This window comes from Planococcus citri, chromosome 3 (genome assembly GCF_950023065.1).
Source record: "Planococcus citri chromosome 3, ihPlaCitr1.1, whole genome shotgun sequence".
Taxonomy (NCBI): domain Eukaryota; kingdom Metazoa; phylum Arthropoda; class Insecta; order Hemiptera; family Pseudococcidae; genus Planococcus; species Planococcus citri.
The window spans coordinates 59,607,376-59,634,685 of NC_088679.1; the positions used below are offsets into that span (position 1 = coordinate 59,607,376).

Genomic DNA, 27,310 nt, shown 5'->3' on the forward strand with positions numbered 1-27,310 from the left:
AAATTTGAAAATTCAAAATTTTACTATGGAATCTAAACTCAAAACTGGCAGCTAAAATTTAACATCGAAAGGGAAAGTTTGATGAGAATACCTCACCTGATGGATGGCCTGAACCAACGTACTTACCTGAACAGATTTTGAATTCGTAATTATTTTCTTCCTAATTGAGTACCTATGGTAAGGAATCATTTCGATTTTTTTCGTGGGTAATTTCACGTAAGGATTTTTTATTTTTTTAGGAGAAGACCGCATATCAAACCGTTTATAGAGAAGAATACGTCCGTTCGTGGAGACAAATGGGTAATATCTATTTATTATGGTTGTCTTTTTCTTTTCTCCTTTGGTTTTATTTTGGTTTTTTCCTTCTTAAAAAATCAAAATTCGCCACAAGCTATATTTTTTCTCTAACTTTCTGTGTGGTCATTTTTTAAAAATAGTCAACTTTTTTGATTTTTTTTTACTCTTCATATTTTTTTACTATTTTTGAAATATTTTGTTTTCATTTTTTTTGAGCTGTGTTCACGCGTTTCTCTGAATTTTGTTTCGTTGCTGAAAAATGAATAAATATTTCAGCTCGTTATTCTGCAACTTGTAATCAAGAAATTTTTTCATTTCATTCCCAATATTTTAGTATTTGGACTATGTTATGTTAAAGGGTTCCGAGGAAGGGGAAGGAGTAGTAAGAGGAGTCGGGGAAGAAAAAACACCCAATTTTCAAGTATTTCTCTTACAAATTAATAATATATGTACCTACCCCAAACGATTTATGTACCACTTAATTTGAAAGAATATTGAATTTTATTTGAAAATTGAGGACTTTGTTCTTCGGGGAAATTGAGACCACATTTTAAAAAATAATTTGGTAATCAGATAGTAGAAAAAGGTTATCGCAAAGATTTCTTCAAATTTTTCAATGTCGGTTTTCAACTAAAGTAAGTAATTTTTCAATTATTTTTTTTGAACTGTTTCGGAATTTTGACTAGAAAAAGTACTATACATCATGTCCTTTGACTAATGATTATCGAGTCTCTCAAAATCGAATTTCGTCAATTTGTGATCTGAAAACTCGAGCAAGATTTTGATTTTCTGCACGAACTTTTGAAAATTTGCGATACGATACAGAAGTTACAGTAAGTGATTGTTTTGAAATCGATGAAATCTTAGTTTCGTCGGTCAATACCGAATGAGAAATGATTAAAATTTCATCCAAATTCTCTTCTACACTGAGAAAAATGATTCGGTAATGGTTACTGAAAAACTCGGTAATTTTTGTGGACATGCTTTAAAACTCGGCAACTGTTCCCGAACGTTCAGTAAACAATCCCAAGTTATTGTCATGGAATTATTTCTCAATAGACACTAAGTAATGGTGCACAAATGCAAACAGAAAACCGTTACCTTTTATTCTGTAATTCCCGTAACTCAATTTTGAGCTGGGTTACTGCAGAGTTACTTAGTAGTCATTACAAGATATAGGTTCAATAATTATGGTTATCTATTGACAAACATCATTTGAAAATAAAACAAAAATTGTCAATTTCATTGCATAGCATAGCTTAGATGTTTTACAAATTAATTCAGGTAAGTTAGCGAGGAATGGAAAATACTCCTTGAAGACAAAACCAACAAGTCATCAGCTAGTCGCTGATTGCAAGAGAGTTTTTGCATTTGCGTTCACCATATTGGTTGATTCTTTCACTATATTATCGCGCACTTTTGATAATTATTTTCTGTAAAATTCTTTATTACATATTGTTCTATGGTTTTCGTTTTTAGTCTTGCTTTCTCAAAACGTAACTTTTGTTACTATGCGCCAATTTGCATTGAAATATGAAATTTTTCCTAAAAATGAGAGCCAAGGCCAAAATTGTCAAGCAATTACACAATTTTGAATTTTCTTTAAAGCTTCAAGACCAAAAAGAATAAAAACACAACGAAATGATCAGAAAATGAAAACTTTAGGTCTATTTTGGCTTTTGAAAACAAACACTTTTCTTTATGTGAGTAATATGGATGTATGTGGCCTACTCACAACATTGTTCAGCTTGTCATTTTCTACTCTTAAAGCTTTGCATTTATCATTTTGAAGTTCTATTCTTCTTTATGAAGTTTTGTTGAGCAAAGTTAGCTGTTTAGTGAAATTAGGACACTTAGGAATCATTTTAAAGTTTAAATAGGAAACAAAAAATAAATTATCAGCCTAAATTGTAGCTTTAATTCACTATACCCGCACTTCAAGTATCACAGTACTCATTGAAAAGTCCATTTTAGTTCTCGTTACAAATTCTAATCTCGTATTATTCATTTCGAAATATGTAATTCTCTAAATTCTCAGTAAATTGAGATTTTTTGAGGGAAAATATTGATATTTTGGAATGATTACCGAACATTAGGAAATTATTCCTAATCATTCAATAGGTAACTACTTCATAACAAATTAAATGACCGATTTTTTCTTTTATTTCTCTCAGGGTAAGTTTTCCTTTCTAAACCTCGTGTTTTCAGGTAATTCAAACCGAAAATCTAAGTCATGCTGGAGGCTCCACAAATGGGGTTAAAATCACGAAATTTACCTAGTTCAGAGTAATCGATATCACTTGAGTAACAAATTTTCTACATTATCACTCATATGGGTTCCTCTACCTACCCCAACGGAAGAAAAGGAAACAAAATAGGGCCCCAAAATACAGCGTAAGTGCAAATTTCAGCTGCTGAAATTCATTTTATCGATTTTGAGCAATTTTTTATAATTTCTAATTTCGACAATTTCTCGATTTAAAAAATCAAAACTTGATCAAATCATCAAAATATAGATAAGACTGACGTTCAGTTTATATGTACCACATTCTTGACTTCTCGAGTCGATTGATGATGATTTCGATCCGTTTTGGAGTCTCTATCGAAATACCAAAACCTCTAACCTTACTTTTCGAAAAGAATCAAAATAAAATTTAGCACCAATCAACACGGATTCACCTTATTCTTTGAGATCCTTCGATTAATTTTGGCACATATTATCAAAATGGGTTCGTGCCAGTTCGAATTCAATTTTTGGAAAAATTGAAAAATATCCTCTGCATCAAATAAAATTAACGATATACACACAAACGATCAGCGCAACGTACCGCTGATTGCAAAATAGTTTTTGCGTTTGCCCTTGAGTTTTGCCATTTATAGTTTTTATGGGCGAATTTCTGGAATAGAATGACAAAAATGATTGAATTAAAGCACTTGCTTTGAATTTCACGTTATTTCAAATAATCTCTATCTTGACAATGAAGTGTTGAAAAGTGGCTGAAATTCAAAAAAAATTAATTCACTTCAATTGAGATATGTTGCATATCATCGGAAAGCTCTTTCATTACTCTTTCAAAAATGCTATTATGAAAAAGTTGGAAAAGTGTGTGATTGTGAAGATACCCCCGGTTAAATGTTGCTGAATTCCCATACATGACTGCAATGCCAAGTTCGTCAAACAAGGAACAAATGGCGGATGAATATACCTATGTTGTATAGTACCCAACTAAAACTGGACCTGAGGTCCAGTGAGCGAATTTTTGGTTTCCCTAGTTTAAAAAAAAAAAAAACTGTAACATGGGTCAAAATTAAATTCAGCACCTATAAACTCAGATTTTATGACCCTTAATCGATGTAGACACATTTTTTGAAACAGATAGCGTCAGTTTAAATCCAAAATTTTCTCCAGAGGTCATCTTTGATTTCTACTTTTTTACCAACCTCCTAAGTTGAGTTTTATAGTTGGTGATGAATTTTATTTTGATCTTTTTTGGCATGTTTTCGAAAACAGAAGAATTCGAGAATCCACTGGAGGCTTCAGAACAGCTCGAAACCGTTATTAAATTCATTCAGCAGGTCAAAAATAGGACAGATTACAAATTAAATTTCTGTTTTTTTTTTAAAGTTCATTCGTTCACAAACAATGAATTTTTTCATTTTTTTTTCTTCAAAAATAATCACAGACAAAATTTTTGGATTTAAACCTGCACTGGTCGATTTTGAAAACATGTCTCAAAATCAATCAAAAGGGTCACAAAAACGATTAAATCCGAGTTCTTGGACACCAATTCAATTTCAACTTCACTCGTGACATTTTTTCGAGATTGGGAGAAGCCGAAAATCCACTGGAAGCTTTAGAACGGTTCGAAACCATCACCAATAGACTCAGAATCACAGGATGCCAAAAATAAAGTACCTATAAATAAAATTTCAGCATTTTACGTTGATTTGATCAATTTTTCATTTTTTTATGAAAAATGAGAAAATTTTGAAATTACAAAAATTATTCAAAAAATCGATAAGTGAAACTTCAGCTGCTAAAACTTGTGTTTTTGGTGTATTTTGGGGCCCTCTTTCCATTCTTTATTACCCAGTTCAAAATATTTTATGCTGCTTGGGATATCTCCTTTGTCAAAAAAGGTAGGTACTAGGTACGTATTATATAAATGCCTTAGAAAAGATGAAACTTAAAGGCAGCTAAAATTCTGATTGCAATGGTTTTCAACTTTTTTTTCATTCAGTTTCTAGATAAGGAATCGAACATATCGAGCTTTTCCCCATCAATAAACCCAAGCATCATCACCAAAGAAGCAATTTCAAATTCCCAAAACGAAATTTGGCCCAAGTTACGAAAACTAATTTGAAACCATCGAGACTAAAAATTAGCCTATTCATCGGTATTTTTCAAAAATACTCGATAATTAATAAAAACTTGGCCACTATCCAAACAATACGGTGAATTCGCGCTATCGATAAATTAAACACATTCAATTTTTCAAAAAAAAAAAAAAGAAAGCGACCGAATACCCAAAAAAAACACGTTAAATAAACTCTCGCGAAGAACTTTAATAAATTTCCTATTCATTCCGATAATTAATATTGAACGACGAAACAATCGAGTTATACAATCACGCGATACTTTGCACCCTTTTCCAAGAGCGCATAAGAATCTCACAACTTCGAGACAACAGAACAGTCGAATAGCTCTGGTTCGCATAATACGAGTAAAAAACGCGAAGGCGAAACCGAGAGAGAAAAACCTCGAGTAGAGAATTTTTGCTAGGCGATTGGCTCGGTTCGGGTTCGCCTTCTCTACAGCAACAAAGAACCACTCTACATAGCGTCGAATTTATCACGCATTCTGTAAAATAATTAACATCCTTCACTCAACTTGGGCTATACTATACGCGTAACTGCCAATCGAATAAAAAGGAAAAGGACCATCTCGAAAAAAAACTTTTTCCCTATTATTTCGCTTTAAAATTATCAACGACGACGAAGCGGGTTCCAGTTGGACAAAAAGTAACCTTATATACGGTACAATTTAGACGTGCTACACGTTCTTGTGAAAAACTTTGGTCCGTGTAACTGTAAATAAACCATCAACTCGAACAGAGGGAAAAAATCCTTCTTCTAACGTATAAGAGTACATAATCAAACCTACGTATGAGAAGTTTTTTTCCTCTTTTTTCAACATCCTTGAGAAAGTTAAGCCGGCAAATCTCATTTCAGTACGAATAAATTTCACAATAGTTGCGTTGCATAATTTAAAAGACTTTTCAAAGCACGCGTGAGGTTTTCCTTCGAGAAATTCTTCTTTCGATTCGACTAATTTTACAGAATGGAATTTCGTTTCACTTTCTTATATTATACCTACTTATATTATAAAAGGTGCTCTCGTTTGAATATTTATTTCAGTCGAGTTTCCAGAGTACTGAGTGAGTTTTTGTCTTATACTATAAAGACATTCTTTCGTATATCTGTCGAAATTCTCTATCTCTTCTGTTGCGAAACTTTTGCCGCTTTGCACCTCAAAAGCATCACTATGGGGTTTGCCTTTCGCGATATATTAAGTTGAGAAAATTATACAATTTTTTTCAAACGAATACGAAGACGAAGTGAACTTGGTGTAGCTAGTAATTTTTCTGTTTTTATATGAAGTCACCAGTGAACGATCTGTAGGGGCAATGATGTAGGTAGTTCTTTTTCTGCAAATAGATTGCTTCTCTTTTAGTTTCTATCTCTCTCAGGCACTCAGTGGCCATGGTGCATTCCGTAAATTCCTCTTCGACATCCACCGCAATGACTCTCCCAATTGCGATGCCTGAGGTAACCCCGAGACTCCGGAACACGTTTTCCTATTCTGTCCTTGATATGAGAACGACCGCCCGTTTCCGATCGACCTCAACGAGTCAACTCATCAGGCTTACCTCCGTGACACTGTCAAAGACTTATGGAGACGAGAGCAGGATAGGTTGATGATCCGTCATCTCCCTGCACCTCGGTACTGATCAGCGCGCCGTTATAATTCCACCAACCACTCTCCCCCCTCCCCCCACAAGTGCAAGTATCCGAAAGGTAAATGTTCCTGAAAAATGGTCCGAGTAGTGAGCCTTGTGTGGTTTGTGAGGGGGGATCTTTGGTACGTTACTAACATTTTGTACATTATCAACACCATTACCCTTATAGTAATATATGTTCTATTTATTTGATGTCAACATTTCCAACGTCTTGCCGCTAAGCTTGTCCACGTTGGCATAATGAATTCAACATCTATTAACCAGCAACCTGTTCAGACTCCAATGATACTCAATACAACCATCTCCGCCTCCCCCACTGTTCGGTGGGGGTATTCGGTATGATTTCATTCTAAATACTTGTTAAAGTAATCATTAGTGTTCTTCACTAATACTTTACTTTTTTTTTTTTCATGTTCCGGAGCTTCAAGCATCCGTTGATTGTGAGCCGACTACCTCAACAAATGTAATTTCTGCTACACCACATACAGTGCCAATCATTCGTTAGTACCGCGTTATTGTATTCAACAAATGTAATATTGTTTAATTATTATTAAGGTTGTCATTTAGCGTAAAGCCCCCCCCCCCCGGTAGACTCTAAGTGTAACCCCATATTATTCAATATATTGGCCCCACCCTCGAAATGTAGGGATTGGGGAACCCAAAAAAAAAAAAAAAAAAAAAAAAGGTAAACGATCCATTTCTATATAAAAAGTAGTGATATGTAATAAACGAGCCAGAAACATGAGCAATTTCGAATTCACTTGATTGAAAATTTTATCCTAGAATGAGCTTAAATTGGCCAAATAAGGTCAATGACCAATTGACCATCATCCGAGTTCTTTTTGAGAAACTTTTCAACAATCACAGTTACACAAGAAATTTACTCCCCAAGTTCTTCTGCGTCAGAACTTTGACTCTGTTTAATATTCCTTCAAGCAACACTTACGAAGGAATGGTCTGAAGAGATAATCACCATTTCGAACGAATGACTTTCATTCGTTTTGGTTTTTCTGGAATTTGTCGAGCAAAAACGTCAAAAAAGGCAAAAGGTTTACAAAATTTTCAAAAATGAGAATTTTTTATTTGAATTTTGATGCAGTTTTTGAAGGCAGATAAAAAAAGTTCTGTCATGAAATAATCTACCTTCGAAGCAGAAGGAGCTACAGTTTCGAAAAATTGAGGTTCAAAATCAGAAATACCGCCTAATCAAATTTTAAGAATTTTTATTTTAGAAAATCGACACACAAATTTTCATTTCAATTGCCTGGCAACTCCTTCAATTTCGGGTATATACCTAATCATGGAACTTTGTCACTCACATTTTTCTGTTAAGCTGCATCGAAATAAATGTTGAAATGCAAAAAAATTCATTCAAGTGTTTGTAAGTTTGAAAATTTCATTACGAAAAATTCATTTTTACATTCAGAAAGTAACCAATAAACCCACTATTCGTCTACAGTGGCTACTTAGAACGGCCCCGGAATGTACTTTCTAGTAAGCAATTTTTTTAGCTCAATTTTTAGAAATTTTCAGATTTTGACAGCATTTTTCACAATGAATAATTGCAGAATTCAGGAATTACGAAAAGACTGGAAATCAGCGTCATTTGACTTGCTAAATGTAAATATGACGATGAAAAAAAAATTAACACAATCAGGCCATCCCTAAGACAAAGAATTTCGTCAAAACGCGCTTTTTTGATAATTTTGAGCAGATTCCACCATTCTGAAATGTGATGAAAAGACGTGGTACCATATAAAAGTGCAGATATGTACATGGAAAAAAATAAAATTTTAATGAACGCAAAACTGAAGATGTTGAAATCATTTTCAAAATATCGAAATGGATTTAAAAGTTTAAAGAAGCTAGACAACATTTTGAAAAATTTTTGGGAGCATTGAAGAGACAAGGGAATCCCTTGGCATCAGAATATCTATATTTTTAGAACGAAACTTGGGCAGGTTAAAAGAGGTCTTCAAAAAAACCTGATTCCAATTCTCAGCGACTGAATTTAATTTTTACAGACTTTTTGAAGTTTTTATTCTACGGTAATGCTGCCTTATCAGAACAAAAACTTCAAAAAATTCACTAACAATCGAACATTCAAATTCAGCTGCTAAAAATTGGGGAAATGGATTTTTTCGAGATCCTACTTCGATCTACTCAAGTTTTGTCTTAATTGAAGGTTCTGAAGTCAAGAAGTTCTCTCGTGATGACCTTCAGTTCAGGTGTCAAATTTCGTACTTACCATTTGACCGAAAAATGTTCAAGATGGAGCTGGTAATGTGAAAGTCGTATTTTTCAAGGTTAAACTACCCTAGGAGGGTGGTAGGCTTGTATTTCACCTCCTCAAACAATTAGTTGCACTGTCACTGATCGAGGGAGAAAAATCTATGTGTGAAAAAATGAATTTTTCTGAGCCATCTTGTCAATCAAGTCCAGAATCTTAATATGTAGCTTAACCGAAACCAGTTTTCAAGTAAGGAACGTTTCATTTTTCATCACTATGGGAGCATTGAAGGGACAAGGGAATCCCTTGGCTTCAGAAAATCTATTGAAACGAAACTCTTGAGCAGGTTGAAAGAGATCTTAAGAAAAAACCTTCTTCCAATTCTCATCAGCGACTGAATTTAATTTCTGCAGACTTTTTGAAGTTTTTATTCCAAGGTAATGCTGTCTTATCAGAACAAAAACTTCAAAAATTCACCAACAATCGAACATTTAAATTCAGCAGCTGAAAATTGGGGAAATAGATTTTTTCGAAATCATATTTCGATCTACTCAAGTTTCATCCTAATTGAAGGTTCTGAAGTCAAGAAGTTCTCTCGTGATAACCTTCAGTTCAGGTGTCAAATTTCGTACTTACCATTTGACGGAAAAATGTTCAAGATGGAGCTGGTAATGTGAAAATCGTATTTTTCAAGGTTAAACTACCCTGGGAGGGTGGTAGGCTTGTATTTCACCTCCTCAAACAAGAAGTTGCACTGTCACTGATCGAGGGAGAAAAATCTATGTGTGAAAAAATGATTTTTAGAATCTTATAGCTCAACCGAAACCAGTTTTCAAGTAAGGAACGTTTCATTTTTCATCACTATGCACATTTGGTTTTTTGATTTTGGTTGTATTGAATGAAATCCTGACGAGTTGCCGCAACCAAGAATTTTAAAGTTGAATTATGCTTGGTTGACATTTTCGTAAACTTCTCAATTTACCTGAGAGATAATTTTGAACGCATCCCTATTTTTTTCCTATTTTATCTAAAAACACATTCAACGTAAGTTTTAACCCAATCGAATCCGTTTCTTATTGTGTACCTCGCCGAATTAATCTGGCGCAATAACGTCATTAAAAGTTACATTTTTTTATGCAGTTAAATTCTGAGTTAGTGAGCTTAAGCTCATGAAAACAGATGATTTTCAGTTTTTCCCCCTTTAATCAAAATAAGAGTTACGATAATCCAATTTTGTTTCAAAAATTTATGAAACCGAGTGAAACAGAAGGGAAAGGAAATGTCAAGAGATTTACATGGCACTTCATGAGATGATACAATGAGGGAAACTCTGCAATCCGTGGACTCCGATCGAGCTGAAATTACACGAATGTTCTCCTCCTACTACATCCAGGTTCAAAAAAAAAAGGAAAAATTCAAGATGAATTCGTAATTGATTGTTGAACAAGCCATCGCAGCTATTCGCTGATTGCAATAGAGTTTTTGGTTTTTACTGGTTGTTTGCTTTCAAATTTTTTTTCAACTTTCAAAAAAAGAAGAAAAATAAAAATGTTATTATTTGCAGAAAGCAAACTGAATTTTTTACTCAATCATTTAATAAAATAAGGCAATGACACGGTAAAAATCTCATTTCTTGTGTACAGCTCATGAAACAAATGTAGATACGAGTAATACATAACGTTTCGCTTATTGAATATTCTCAAACACCACCAAAAATATCAAAAATCTGGAAGTACATCCGAACTAAAATTTCGTATGTAAGTACTTGATTTAAAAAAATGTCCATCGCGAAGTGGAATAATCAAAACGCACTTCACTGATCGGCTCTTCCACAAAATTGTATGAAAATGGAAAAGTTACCAGCAATAGAGTTTTTAAAAAATCAAAAATAAAACGAAACCTGAATTATTGATTAAAAAAAAGGTGAAAACGAAAACGAAAAGCAAAAACAATAATTATATTACATAGGTATACAAACCTCAGTTTTCACCAAACGGAGTTGAAATGTACAACAAAAGCAGAAGGAATAGTGAAGTAATCTTAAAGAAATGTAGTTAGTTTTGCAATGGGCGATTTCTGCCATTTTCAAAAGTTGCCCAAAATTCGAAAAATCAATTTCGACAGCTACAAATTTGGCTTTGAAAATCAACATACTCGTAATCAGCTTTCGGCGAACACTAAGGAAAATCCTCATTTTCCAAATATCAAAATAATGATCGTTCAGTCCCTTCTCTTCAGAAAATTCTTGAAATTCAGCGATTGAATTACTTAAAACGTAATGCGGACATACGAGTACCCGACGCGACTCCTGAGTACATAATGCGAATAAGCCATCATTCGCTGATTGCAAGATAGTTTTTGCATTTGCTTTCACCATTGGTTGCTAAGTTTGCTTTTAAATATCAAATATCAACTTAAAGCATGACGCTAATTTTTCATTTTTTGATTTTTTAAAAATAATTTAGGTATAAAGTACATAAAATGTACCTAGATGTACTACTTTTATTAAAATGAAGTCAAATAAATTTCTCGTAAATTAGAACATTCAACCAAATAAAATCATTCGAATCTACATGAATAAAAAAATATTAAAAATTAAATTCCAAATCAGTCTCAAATTTGGTTTTGATAAACATGCAATTGCTGATTGCCTTTATGTCGAAATACTGTTTGTTGATTGGCTATAAACAGAAAATTTCATAAATCTATTGCCATTTAAGAATTGCGTAGAAATATCTGATGAATGCAGTGCTAAGATTTCTAATCATCCCAAAAGTAAACAACTTGATGGTTACTTTTTCAAATTTGGCGCCAAAATGATACCTATTGCTAAGCATTTATAAACACTAATCGTTGATTGGCTAAATTGGCTTATCAGAAATACTGTTCGCTGATTGGCGGATATGTGTTGTTCTTGATCTGAAAGAGAAAAATGATTAAACTCTAAAAACTCGTAAGTCGTGCCTTTTTTTTTGTGCAAAAACCTCGTAAGTTGGACATACGAAGTTTCTTCTATTTGATTCCTCGTATTTTTCCCCATATGGAAAACAGGAAAAAAATGTACCATGATACACCAAGCATTTTTGACTTTATGCGACGTATTATAAGTAAGTAAATTTCTAGGTTGCTTGATTTTTCAGGATCCCAGTACTCGATGGACAACCCTTCCCCTTTCTCCACTCCAAAATTAACTTCCATTAAAAACTTCTCGACCTTTCGCACAACTTGAGGGACACACTATATATATACTCGAACCGCAGACGCAGACGTTTAACATATTTTTAGTACAGCTTGTTTTTTAGTATTCATCTGGGTGGAAATGCAAATAAGCCCCTTGTTACGAGTAAATCTAAAAGTAAAACGAGTACTCGTAGGTACACTATGCGAGCTGCCATACACATATGCACAAGTTTTCGCCATGATCAGCATTGTAGTGTGTAGTGTGTAGAGAATATAATCGCTGCTAAGAATCACGCTATATGTACTCTACTCTACGCTCCGGTATTAATTTATTCAACTCGTGAACTTTTTAAAAGCACGGTGATTTCGCCGCCGATTGCTTCTTATTAGTGTTGGAAAGTGTAGTACATATATTCGGAACACGTGCTAGATACTATCGACGTATAAATGTACGCGTATTTGAAGGGCTACGTCGTCGTCACTCTTCTCTACACCTCCAGTCTCGAAAATCTTCTCGGTATTCGACTATATAGACGTAGCTTACCTATACCTATACCTATTCTACGTATAGTCTAGATATATATAGTGAAACATGAAATCATAAATAACGAATCATTGGCCCATGTGAATACCGAAGAGCTACTCGTAGAATAAACGTGATGAGCTGCGAAACTTACTCGCAGATATACGAGTACGATGCTCAATTAAGGTAGCCCAGAATGATGGGAAATTTATAATGTAATCTTTTATACCCGAAGCGAAAAGTATATATCGTTGTTTTTCTCTTTCTCTGCGTTCTGTTTGTTGCTGGCTGCTGTCTTTATTGGTACAGCTACAGCTATAGCAAGAGCAGGGTTCGTGTTACGATAGAGTTTTCACGCTTTTGACGTTTTGACAAGATTTGAAAAGTTAGAGAAACAGCCGATCGGATGCGTGAGAAATATTTTACGACTAGTCGCATTCTGAGTAGAGTCGAAGCCGTCGTCTTCGTCGTGTTTCTCGTATACACCTCATCCGTAACTTATCCCGGTCCCAGTCCGGATGCGAAAATGGCAGCTCTCTAGCCCGATGTTTGGATGTTGTTAGTTGAAAAGTGTCATTAAATTTGTACGGACGTGATGAAAACTTAGCCGCGAAAAACTCCCGCCAGCCATCGGGTTCGTAGGTATTGCGAAAGGGTTCGGAAGGAAGATTTTTTCCACCAGTCGGGCGAATAATTCTTTGGTACGAGTTTTACCCTCAAGGAGAACGTATTCGAGGTGCTTGGGGAATTTCTTATACTGGCAGGTTGAGAATTAACGCTGAGCCCAAGTTTTTCTCCGAGCTGTTTTCGAATTAAATTGTAGAATTGCAAGAACGTGATGTTTACTGAAATTCCGTTTTTTTTTGGAGTGATTTGATCGATATGGCTTTTACAGATAACTGCAACGTGTCTCACTATTCCAAAGGTATTGAATTTTGAATTCAAATTTCATCTCAATTTTTGCGATCTTCTCAATTAAAAAAGACCATTTTGAAAAATTTAGCATAATTTTAGAGAATTGCAGCAAAAATGCTTTCCGTTGAGATATCCAGTATTTCCGAAAGGTAGGTACTTGAAGTGAATTTTTCCAATCTGTTTTTCAAGAAAGGCCGTTCCGAGAAAGAGATGTTTGCTAAGACTGATAGATATTCAATAATTTAAAATCAATAATAAGTAAGTAATTTTTAATCGTTTTTAATGTGAATTTTCAAGTTTTATTGAGAACTACTTCATATTCATTTGAATATCAGGATCCCTGAAGACAAGTGTCGGGGAGATGGGTTAAATGCCCTAAATAAAATGGAAATTGACGTTTTACTAATTTTAATCAAAGTTCACCTGATCTGGCAAATTTTTCAACTGAAAAATTTAGAGGAAATAGAGGTATTTGGAATCTAGCGCGAGTTGAGAAGGGGGAGGGGAGTTTTAAATATCCCAAAATTTGAAAATTTGTCACTTCGTTCATTTTTACACAGTGCCCTCTAAATGTTTAAAAAATTTGAGAGCATCTTCCTTCACCGGCCCAGAATTTATGTCAATTCCCGATTTGAAAAAAATATTGTATTTCTACCATGTGGGTTCTATGTAAAACCCCATACCCAAAACGAGATGGGAGTATCAAATTCGAATTTTCAATACTTTCAGAAAATTTCCAACAAGGAGAATGTTCGCGATTTTCAAAAATTTTGGAACATGTAACTTTCCTCCAAAATATTCCCAGATGTTCACCTCGGGGCTCGTACGAATTTTCAGGTTTTATGACATAAAATATAATTTTGTAGCCAAAAATGAAAGCGATTCAGCAATATTGAGAGCAATAAAATTCCAACATTTTTCATTGATGTCTCGCGAAAAAAAGTTGCAGGATATGGGTCCGCAAAGGGGGGGGGGCATTATCGAAAAAATGTCGATTTTTTTTCGCTGCATCCCTTACCCAACCTGTCTTGGGAAAAATGACTCGGTTTCTCAAGATGACTGCAACATAGCTCACTGCTCCAAATGTATAGTGAATTTCGAATTTTATCTCAATTTTTAGACAATTTTGAAAAACCTAGCGTAATTTTATAGAATTGTAGCAAAAATCCTTCCCATTTGATATCCAGTTTTTCGGAGAGATACTAGAAATGAATTTTTGCGATTTGTTTTTCAAGAATGAAGCGGGATGGCGATACATACAAGTACAATCCCCGAAATATTCAATAATTTCACATCAATACTATAAGTAAGTAATTTTCAATCGTTTTTAATCTGAATTTTAAAGTATTATTGAGCACACTACTTCATATACATTTTGTTTCACACGCGGCGAATGTTTCAAAAATTGTACAGCGTTTTTTGGACTGTTGGGGGGGGGGGGTCATTTCGTTTTCGTATTTAAATTTATTCAATTTAATGATCATCCGAACAACTCCATTACAAACGAAATCGTTACATCGTTTCAAGATTTTTTTTGGCAAAAAAATATAATCAAGTAGTTCAATTATCATTGGAATATCAGGCTCCCTGAAGATAAAAGTCGGGGAGGAGGGTTAAATGCACAAAATACATATTATGGAAATTTTACATTTTACTAATTTTAATGAAAGTTTGCCAGATCTGGCAAATTTTTCAACTGAAAAATTTAGAAGTACTTATAGGCATTTGGAACCTGCACCGTGAGTTGAGAGGGAGGAAAAGGAGTTTAAAATATCCCAAAATTTTAAAATTTGTCACTTCGTTCATTTTTACGCAGTGCCCTCTAAATGCTGAAAAAATTTGAGAGCACCTTCATCAGCCCAGAATTTATTTCAATTCCTGATTTGAACAAATACATTGTTAAATTCAGCAAATTTCCGGACACACAACCTTCCATACAGAGAATGAAGGAAATACCGATTTTCAAAATTTAAGGGTAACAAATACAACTCCATTACTACCCTCTGGGTTCCAAGACTCCAAACCTAAAACAAGATGAGAGTATTAATTTTGAATTTTAAATATCTATAAAAAAAATGTTCGCAATTAGGAGAATGTTCGCGGTTTTCAAAAAGTCTGAACCAGATTAACTTCTTCTAGGTACATACAAATGAGTCTCTATGGGAACAAAAATATTCCCAGATGTTTATCTCGTATGAATTTTCAGGTTTTAAGACCCAAAATCTAATTTTGTAGCCAAAAATAAAAGCGATTCAGCAATTGAGAGCAATAAAATAATTCTAACATTTTTCATCGATGTATCGCGAAAAAAAATGTCGAAGGATATAAATCCTCAAAAGAGAAGCGTTTTCAAAAAAATCTTGGATTTTTTCGCTGCATCCCGTACCCAACCTGTTTTGGAAAAAATGACTCGGTTCCTTAAGATAGAATTTGAGATTTTGGGTCGACCCAGGTCCGAGGTCATTGCCATCAAAATCCAAGACCATTTTAAGATTCCACTGAGCAGTTGAAAAAATTGTCAAATCGCATATTTTTGAGTAACGAAGTGTTTTGAAAATATTACGATCTTTACAATATTTCAGATCAATTAGGGAAATATTTCAGAACACAGGGATGCCAATTTTCTTCTTCATTATTTTCAATTTCAAAAAATCAAAAAAAAAAAAAAATAGCCAAAAACTTATCAACTTTTTGAGAATTTTTGAATTGGCAATAGGAACCAAAAAAAATGGCATCACTGTTTTCTAAATTATTTACCTCCTCTCCAGGCACACTTCCGGACCTAAAAAATTCTGAGGGCCTTTCAAACTCAAAATGAAGATCTCCCTTCAAGTTGATCGAAATCGTCCGACAATTTTTAATCGCGATCCACACGAAATAAAATACGTAGATACAGATAGGTACTACTTGAATATGAATATCAGTCTCAAGAGTAGCGGATTTTTGACGTAAATAACAGAAATGAAAAATTAAATTAATTTTTTTTTTCTCAATAACTAAGAAACAAAAAAAAAAAAAAAAACTACGCTCACACTACTATGGCGAAAAGGGAGGGAGGTCGTATTGCCATTTTCTTTTTTGCAAACAAGAGCAGATTGTTTATTTTACAAAAAATGGTAAGATCTGTTCGAATTACTAAAGCATTAAGTAGGTATCAATAATCCAGCAACTTTATAACAAAATTCCCTGATTTTTGAATGAAATTAGCAACACTATCCAACACTTACTCAACTTCACTTGAAGAGAGACATTTCCTGACTTTTTGTTAATACGAGTACCTAAACCAATCTACTACACTTTCACAGGCCCCAAAATTCGAAATTTTTCAACAAAATCTCACAAGAAAGAAACTTAATTTCACTTTTTGTTTTCAAATTCAAATCTTTTATTGTACATTGTGCCTTTTGGCCTCGTACATACAACGTTGACTTATGAATAGGATGAGTTTCAGAACATTTTAATAAACGCATACATTTCTATATCAAATACTTCTTGACACTAGAAGTCAATAAAAATTCAAGTGGAGCAAGTACATGAAAAAGGAATTAATCAATTATGCAAAGGAAGTAATCAATTACGCCTTTACCGACTGAAAATTAGGAGTTTTGCTTTGCTTTTCACAACCTAAATTTAATGAAGATCTTAGGTATGAGTTGAAAGTCATCTAGAAATTTTTTTAGCCCCGAGGTAGTTCCTGAACAGAAGATATGGGCTCTCGAAGAGACTGTATTTCCTAAAAAAATATTCACTCTAAGCCCTACCTGCCCTATATCAAAGAGGGAAAAAAGCTCATATCCAAAAGATACGTTAACTACGACGTAGTAACTTTTGGGATATACATATTGAACGACACTCTTTGGGAACCCCTGGAGCCCGAAAAAAAGGATTCGTATTTGGGACATTTATTACAACATTTCAAGAGTGGTCAAATCGATAATTTATCTGATGCCAAAAAAATGGCCTTATCGCCCCTCCTTCTTTGCTGTTGTCCAGCGTGAATAACCGAATTCTGATTTTTAAAAAAAGGGTAGGTAAATCATAGAACTTGAGGCATTTTCATAGCATTTTCAAGTCAACGATTTCAGCCCGCACAAAAGCTCGAATTCAGACTTTAAAACAACAGGTTTTCAGCGACAAAATAATGCGTCAGCGCGACTATTTTAATTACGAATCACGACCACTTCTGTCGAAACAGAAGCATATGAGACGACTAGAATAAAATTCTCAACGACTGAACAATAAGTAGGTATCTAATTTTAAATCTGAATTGAACGTATCTCTCTACCATCGAGCCAAAGTTTATTTTTGGTCCTTCCAGACTCCAGAAACAATTAAAAATTGTTGCAGAAAATTAAAAAAATCGCTGAAGGCTGCAGCCCACACCTTCTGGAGAAATAATCAAATATTCTAGAAAAATCAAAAATTGCTCTGGAGGCTTCAGAATAACCAGAAATGATGAAATTCGGTTCGGGGAAGTTGATATTAGTTTCAGAACTAATTTTCATAATTTTTACAGAAAACCTTTCACGTTTCTGAAAAAAAAGCATAAATAGCTAAAAATGGTCCATTTTTAAATTAATACATACGTATAAAAAATTGGGGAAAAAATCCAAAAATAAATTTTAACAGCTGAAATTTCGATTATGGGGGACTAGGGGTTTTAGATTATGCTATTAGTATTTTCAAAAATTGTGGTAGCGTTCAAATTGAAGGCCAAACACGTCAGGAGGTTTCCTTGTACTGTAGTAAGATGCAATAAGATGCATATTCCTCAATCATCTTCCACATCTCCGTTTCATCTTCACGTCGTCAAATAGGTAAAAATAGATGTGTTAACAATTTTTTTTAAAATTTAAGTAGACGTGCAAACAGACACATTATCTGTCGTAATTTTTTTTTTACTCTTGTCGGACAAATAATTTAACTGTCGTTCAATTTTCAATTGTCATTGAAATTAATTGATCTTTTCTAGGTAATTTTGTGTTTCGAAAACATTTCTTGCATAACATTAAAAGATGTCATTGTCATTTCGAAGGAATATTTTGGAGTACACGAGTGCCAATTTTTAGCATTCCATTGCAAATTTCCCAAATTCAAAAACGACTTCGAAATTCGAATTAAAACATGTACTCATTTCCACAGTTCCACTCGCATTGACAATTTTTTCTAACTACATCTCAAACAAAAAATTAAAATCCTCCTGAAATTAGCTCAGAATTTTCCAAAGTTTATCCAAATAGAAATAAGAGGTCTTTTCATACACCGTACCTACATCAAAGTATACACTGCAGATACCCTACCTATTAAAACAGTACTCTTTCATTTTCTAATTACGAGTAGGTAAATCTAAATTACGCCGCCGAGGTAAGTTTATAGTCATTTTTTAATTTCCAACATTCTTGACCACTGTGGCTGCCTCACGCGCGTTTACCTCGTATACCTATATGTAGTAATTTTTTCCCTAAACAATTACAAAACGCTGCTGCGCGCCGTTCATCTTTCCCATCGATGATGGCTTTTTACGAGCAGGTACATCGTCGCCGCCTCTTGAACTAAATAATTTCGGTTTAAAGAACTACGACACTAATTAACTTTGCGGCATGGCATTCTATTATCATAATATAGTTAATGTCACGAGAAACAGAGAATGAAGGAGTGAGGCGGCGAAGGGGATCTCTTTCTTTATACACTGGAAAAATATTTTTGCGGCCTAATTAACGTTTCGCAAAGCCTTTCGAACATGTATTTTATAGCTCGAATATACCTAAACATGTTGCTGGTTGAGTCTCGAGTATCATGCGATAATCTGCTTATATCGTGAAATTCCCACCTCGTCGCTTTATCCGTAGCAATATCATCATTTCAGTACATTTTCCAACTTGGCATCGATATTCTATATACTTAGGTACAATTAGAGAGAAATACATATCATCAATTCTCGCATACAGAGACTCGCCAGGATTTGAAAATGAGACGATGAATACTAAAATAGAACCGAGAATGCAACGAAACGCATCCTCCATCCATTTGAGAGAGCGCTGAGCGCCGAAAAATACGTCACTCGTTCCAAAGACGAGCGAAAATTTCAATAATTAATGTTTTAAACATCTCGTTTAAAATTGATTTAACCCGTCTAGAAAATGTCAAACGCCGAACGTGTAAGTAGTATACAGGGTGATGTTAAATTGTTTCAGACAACAAATTACCTTTATGATAATTCTCCTACGCCGAAATGTCTCGGTATTTCGCTTTTGTACTTCCCCTCTCACCCTCCCCCCGTTCACTGTCATCGTCATTTAACTCGCCCATAAACCGAGACTACTCGCTCTTTTCTTCTCTGCTCGCGTTCGCCTTTGCTTCCTTTCATTTGTAGGTAAAGGTAAGGTAAGGTAGAGTACGTGAAACGTAAATACGTGCAAAGTTTTTGACAGTTTAACTCTCGTAAACGGTGTAGAGGTAGTTTTGCCAAAACACCGAGCCCGAATCGAGTTTTATCCCCTATTTAAGGAATATTTAACTCGTCGCGTCGATTTGTCGTGTTACAAGCTGCATTTCGCAGTGCCTTTTAGCAATAAAGGCGTTTTAAAGCTATACGTAACAAGTACTAAACGGGAGCACTTCGCTCTTCTCAGCGAGGAATCATTTCAAGAACTCCGAGTTGAAACTATTTCAGACGTTTTGTTTCCACTTTACAAATCTGTGAGATTATAATAGTAAAGAGAGAGGAAGGAGAAGCGCAGTTTTACTAGAAAAGTAGGTACAACATTTCAAATTTTTAGATTCCAAGAATAGTTAAACTAATGAAATCTCAACGTCAAAATACCTTATAGGTACATACAAAATGGCATTTTCAACAGTTAAAAAAAAAAATAATATTATCGTTAACAACAATTCCTTCAAATACATATACATTATGAAAATATGTAAGTAAGTATTTGCTCGTGCTTATAATAGGGAAAGCAAGGAGAGATTCGGACTAGAAGGGGAAAAAATGAAAAAATAATACAAAATAACAGAGTATTCAAAAATATATTAACCAGGCGAAATTCAGCCTCGATTTTTTAGAAACTTTAACCAGAAAAGCTGAAAAGGCTTCCCCCTCTAAGATGGCAAAATCTACTTTTGATTTAGATTGAGTCAAACGTGTTCCAAAAAAATCACCTCTGATGTAAAAATTCACCACTCATCCCAAGTCATTGCCCCAATGTACTATAAAAACGTCAATGATTTATATCTTTGAGGGAAGAGGGGGGAGGAGGTTGCATGAAAATTTTTTGAAATGTTCACAGATTATAAATAGAATACACAATAACTTTTTTGAAATTTTTTCTTACGATCGATTTTTTTGGAAATTAATTTTTTCAAAAAGATGTGAAGGGGAAGGGGTGAAATGGCTTAATTTTTCGTAAAACTTTATGATACCATTCAAGAGTGTGATGAAGGTAAATTCTAGTGGAACAATTCTTTGTTAAATATGAGGGGAAGGGCGTCGAATAAATAGAAGCGAAAATTAATATGTATCATATGATGCTCCTCTTATTTTCTTTTTCGGAAAAAACCAACCATATTTAACACGTCCCCAAAAAATTGAAATTTTTCAAAATTTTCACGAGAAAAACTGTATAGGTAGGTAGGTAGGTAGGTATATAAACTTCTTTTTCATCTCCTTAATCCGTAACATTTTAAAATTCTCTACTAACCCCCTCCCCTCACCAGTAAAATATATGAATTGTCGTCGTTTCGATACGTAGGTAAATGTGCCCAAGTTTGCGCGCTTCCTAAGATTGCGCAGTAATGATTTCTCAGAACCAGTGAAATTTACAACATTGATACCGTCTTTACTTGGAAGAAGAATCAAAATGACCAAACTTAACGCTTTTTGGTGATGGTAGCATCAAGTGTCACAAACTGACGAGCAAAAAACTTTTTTTTTCAAATTTTTTTATAATTTTTCCAATAAAAGTCGCGCGCAACAATTTTTATGGAAATAGCAGTATTAGAGATCTGAATAAGCTATTTTTAGATTCGTCATCGTCTGGGGATTATAACAAGCACATATTTCAAGTATTTTCTGCTTTAATAAAGTTTCAATTTTTCAATTTTTTAAAAAACCAACCCTGTGCCTAAGATTGCGATTTTTATCTTTTGCTACTTTTCTAGACTAATAATGATAATTTTCGAAATTTGCATTAAGAATTCAATTAATCTGAATGAAATGGCACCTTGTATACGTATATCGAGTTTACTCCTGGTCAAAAGCTTGGGAGAAATGGGTGTAATGCTGGAAATACCAGATATGAGCGCATTTGCAGTGTGGTTCACTCAGAAGTTTCAAATGCACGTTCGTGTGAGACATTTTGTTTGCTTTTATCATTAATTAAGCAATATTGACGAATTTCTATGTTTTTCACTGGTGCACAATCTTGGGAAGGTGAATGCGCAATCAGGGTGTCTAACAAAATTTCAAAATAAAAAAGTAGGACTTAAGTAGGACTTTTAGCAGGACTTTCAGCAGGTCATTTTTTGGGCACTTACGGAATTTTTTAAGGGCCGGGGGGGGGGTAAAATTTACATTCAAGTTTTTGGCCAAATTTTTGTAAAACATGTTTGCTTTTCTTGTCTTTAAACACCTTATGATTTTATTTAAACAAGTAGGTAAACGCCAAAAATATAAATATGTTTCAATTCAATTTTTCGTTTGATTTTCTCCTCATCAATTTTAAAAATTGATGAACATTACATCATGTTCGCTTAAAATCAAATTTAACCCGAATTCTCCAATTTTGATAGTAAATATTTCATATTAAGTACTATTTGCTTCAAAATTTTAAAATTTGAATGTTATTTTTTGTTGAAAAAATGTAAAATGTAAAAAGAAAATCGAATGGGCCCGAGCAAAGCGAGGGCAAAAGATTTCGAAAATTAGTATTCTAGGAGGCATAAAAACGACAGAATTCGAATGATATTATTTTTTTTGTAAAATTCAAAATGAAAAAGAAAAGCAAACAGACCCGAGCGAAGCAAGGGCAAAAAATCGAAAATCATTATATTTTCGAAAGGTATAAAAAACGATGATGTTTGAGCAATGATTCGAGTTACTTATAAAAAGTTCATCATTTTGATTCAAAAATTTTGAAATTCGAATAATGATTTTTTTTTGAAAAATCCAAGATTGACAAAGTAAAGCGAACGGGCTTGAGCGAAGCGGGGGCAAAAGCTCTCAGAAATCTGTAATCTGAGAGGCATAAAAACGATGGTATTTGAATGCTGATTTTTTAAAGAAAAATTCAAAGCAGAAGAGAAAAGCAAACGGACTCGAGCGAAGCGAGGGCAAAAGCTCTCGAAAATCAGTATTTCGAGAGGTATAAAAACAACTTTTTTTGTGTAATGATTTACTTACAAAAATTTTATTTTGCTTCAAAATTTTAGAATTTAAATGATGATTTTTTTTGGAAAATTTAAAATTGAAAAAAGAAAAGCAAACGGACCCGAGCGAAGCGAGGACGGAAGTAATATTTGAAGAAGTTTGCAATTTTTATTTCAAAATTTTAAAATTCGAATGATGATTAAGTAGGTATTAAAAAAAATCAAACTTGAAAAAGAAAAGCAAATAAGCCCGAGTGAAGCGAGGCCAAAAGCTTTCAAAAATTCAATCATGTTTTGAGAAGTGAAAACAAAAAGTTTCTTTATGGGAGGAGTTAATTTTTCTGATTCAAACTTTGAACATTTCTTGAATTTGAACAATAAGTTTTTTATGCGGGAAAAAAAGAGCAAATAGCCCGAGCGAAGCGAGGGCGAACGCTCTCAAAAATTGCAATTTAAAATCTAAAAAAGTCAACAAATGAGCCCTCAAAATTCTGGAAAAAGGGGGAAAATTGAAAGTTTTAAAAGGTCAATCTAATTGAAAAAAAGTAGGACTTTTGGACAAAATTGTTGAAAAGTAGGACTTTAGTAGGACCAAAAGGACTTTTGAAAAAAAGTAGGACTTTAGTAGGACTAATAGGACCAGTAGGACCTGTTAGACACCCTGGCAATCTTAGGAAGGCATATGCCCAAGTTCGCGCATTTGACTTTTTTTGGTTTTTGGTCAAAATATCAAAAACTAAATCGATTAAAAATTTTATTTCTGGCGCAAATCATAGCCAAATGTTTGAAGAACCTCCTGTACAAATTTCAATATTCTAGCTCATTTTCATAAAAAGTAGTGACTGTTTAAAAATTAGGTGTACGAACTTAGGCAGATTTACCCTATAGAGGCAATATATCCGAATGAGGAAAGGGGTGGGAGATCAAAAATTGATATGGAGAGTTTTTACAATCAGAGGTTACCTTTTGGACGACTTTCGACTGAATTGGAATCAATGACCGATTTCACCATCTTACAGGAGGGGGGCAGTCGACCTCCGAAATTGATTATTGGTGATTTCAAGCTGATCTGGAGCTTCCATTGGATTTTTCGGGAATTTATATTTACCAAATAACTTTGTAAAAAGATATACTTAGGACATTTTGAATTCTGATTTGAGTAAATCTTGTTGTTTTTTTTTTGGTGGAAAATAAATCAAACTGCAATATTTGAAAATTTGTAAGAAAGAAAAATAATCAAAAACTGAATTTTTACAGCAAAGATTTCGCCTAGTAATGTAATTTTTAGATTCTCTGCCGATTACTTGAATCATGAGTGACAGTCAAAAACGATGAACTATTAAAGTTTTCTTGAATTGGGCAAGAAAAAAGTCACTTTTGAGAAATGGTCAAAAAATTCAAGGACAAAAAATTCTTCCCAATCTCCAACAGAACAGAAAATGAAAAATGAAAAAAATAGTTTATTGAGATTTTGTAAAATTACAATGAACTTCTGAATAAAATGGAAACGTTTCAGTTTAGAAACATCGAAATCATTTCAAGTTCCATATGGGTGAAATGGTATTTTCAAAATATGTACAATAAAATATAAACGTAAAAGCATACGAAATTCTTTTCATACACAAACCGAAATAAAATTCAAAAAATAATTAAAAAGTAAGTAAGTTTGTATTGTTTTGTATCAATGTAAACAGATAAGTATGCAAAACTTCCTTTATGAAAAAAAAGAATGAAGAAAAAGACGATAGAAAACCAATTTCCACTTCTCATAAATTATTCAAGAAAGGAAAAAAATCGAAATATTGCTCGATTTTTAGTGCTTACGTAATTTTTTTTCAAATTTATTAAGGTCTTGAAAATCAAATTCCTAAATGAGCTTTCATCCAAATGGAAATATTTAGTTCATTTTTAAAATTCATGAAAATCATCTGACCATTCACAAATCAAGCTGTATGTTTAGAAATTCATCAAAATTAGCCAAGGACCTAGGAGGTGGTAACTCTTGAGGACTTTTTCAGAAGACCCCTCTCAACAATTTTTCGCAATAAAAGCCCAAGCTAGCATACAATATTTCTATTTTCACGTAACAATTTTTTTTTGAATTCAAAATTCTGTTTGAACTCGAATCAAAAATTTTTTCTTTACCTCAAACTCTATGCTATCTACGGAAATTTTCAGCAAAAAAATTCGCAAACGTACGCGTCACGTAATAAAAAATATTTCCCTCTAAATCATCACACAGGTGACAAACTACAGAGATATCAAATTCGTAAATTTTATCGAAAACGCAAACGATTAACATAGAGACAAATTACAAACACTTATACTCTGCAGCGATAAACTTCCTCACTCGTCGAGCATACCTACGCGAAAAGACAAATGAGAAAGCTAGAAAAAGTATTGATAAATTGATCGCGCTTGTCTGTATAGTACACCTAAGTATTATCCACTAACAAGACTTTCGATTACTTTGGACGATTCGAATCAATTTGTCAACACGCTGCTGACATTGAAAAACTCCTTAATCAATTCTTCGTCGTCGTGTATACCTAAAGACCTACCGGTAGGTAATAAATATATTACGAGTATTTCGACGTTTTTATCCGAGACTTTTATTTTTGAATAGTTTTTTGCAGATAATTTCAACAAAATGAATCGCCTGAAATTAAAATTGAACTCGAATAATCAAATGTAAACGTATCTATAAGATTAAAACAGGAAGTGAAGAAGCATGCTATATTAAGTAGCATGTAGGTTCTCTGTCCACCATAATCAGAAAACATACAAGAACTTCATCAGTTGGTAGAGATATGACTACGTACTCAGATGAAACTCAACTAACACTAGACATCAATATCAATTCCCAAACTAATACGTATACTGAACTGCTATAATGTAGTTCTGGGTTATATTCGTTACGACCTCTTTGAATTCTCGAAACGCAAACACAAAAAAATACATTCCAAAAATCCCAAAAGGCTTACAAGAGACAAACTCTTCGAAGTTCGAAGTCGTATTAAAACTGAGCAGCATCACTCATTAAGAATTTTTTCATTCACTCTTAGACATTCGCAGTCTCAGGGGAATTACCATGATGTACGACGATTCTGCCAATACATCTCGATACGCTCATAAAACATTCGATGCTGTGTAATTAAAAGAAAACCCTTCCTCGGAGAATTTTTTAAAATTATATACGTCAAGATATTTCTTTTCCAACATTTACGAAAGACAAGTTGGAGAAATATTCTTCCACGACTTGCGATGTTCCAAGTTGAAGCTATCAATTTTTGAAAACTTACCGAGTCGAAAGGAATTAAATAGTTGAGCTTTTTGATATGTAGATAAGGTACTCACCTGAAACATAGGTAATCAAATACACAATCGTATGTTAGTTGAACTGATTTTTTAAAAACGTCAAATTAACTGGTTAACATGATAATTAAATAGGGGGCGTTTTAGCATTATGTAATATTACTCGTATTCATAATTTTTCAGCACTGTGTTTTGTAGTTCATTTGACAGTTTGATAAAATCAGTAAGTAAGCCTAAACCATTTCACATCATGCTGATTTCACCAGAAAATTATGCTTTAGAGGTACAGAATGTTCTGAATTCAGATTAATGAACCAGACAGATCATTTACAAGTGGAATCAGAACACCATAAATTCGTTCAAAATATAGAAGGGTCATTTCATGTCCAATCAGTCTGGGTTTGGGTTCAAGTCCACCAATTATGCTTCAACTTTTTTGTAGGTTTCCTTTTAGGTGGCTTCAACTTTCTATAGGGCAGGTGGAGTGGATTTTTTTCAGTTGTTGATTTTTTCCCGTCATATGGGCCAAATTTAGAGTCTGACAGCGCACCCCAGCAGCAGCTTGCAGAAAATATGTTTGCGATATTTTAAAGATAAATAAGACGAGTTTCAAAATGGAAGTACCTATTTTTCAAAAAGAGTTGCTTTTGAAATCTCACTTTTCAAAAGCTTGATAATTTCTGGAGCTTGGTATAATGTAAGATTTTGAAAGAAATCCAGAAAATATACATTTTCATGATGATTACAATCATGAACTTGTCTTAATAGTATTCACAAACCCGTGGAGGAGAGGAGGGGGTGCTGGATACAAAGTCTCAAAATTTTGGTCAATATACTCGTATAAAAAAATGTAAGCTGTGAATACGATTATCTTATTTTTTTGATTCGATTCCTCTAACGCCCCCAGCTCATTGCCCCTTTAAATTTGCTGAAAATTGACAAAATCACGTGACATGTGGTTTATTAGATTTTTGGGAACGCTGAACACGAGAATTACCTCATTTTTTGATTCGGTCGTTCTAAAACCCCAAGTGCCCTCTCTAAAAAAAATCTGAAAATTTAAGAAATCATGTGACATTAAATTTATTGGGTTTTTGAGGCACCTGCGACACCTCTATTGGCTCTCTCATTAACTGAAAATTAAATAAATCGAGTTGTATGGTTACTCGGATTCTTGAAACGAGGATAGGAGTATCTATTTACTCGTAGATATAGATACAGAGTGGATCGCGAAAAAAAATGAAGAAGGATTTTGGTTCAATTTGGCAAAGAAGTTGTTTTTTTTTTTTTTTAAATTTAAGGTTAGGATTCCATAGTATTACCTTTAAAATCAAGATGAATTCTACTTTTGAAAACTTGAAAATAATTCTCACGAATTTTTGATATTATGCGAGGACAAATTCCATTAGAGACTTTTCAAATTTCGTTCTTTTATAAACTTATAAGAAATCGCAATCTCACGAA

General features: G+C 33.7%; 1 protein-coding gene across 8 annotated transcripts in view; it reads right to left on the reverse strand.

Moving 5' to 3' along the window:
- The window catches only part of LOC135841590 (protein prickle-like), a 511,819-nt gene that overhangs the window by 111,801 nt on the left and 372,708 nt on the right, over nucleotides 1-27,310 (reverse strand). The window lies entirely within an intron of this gene.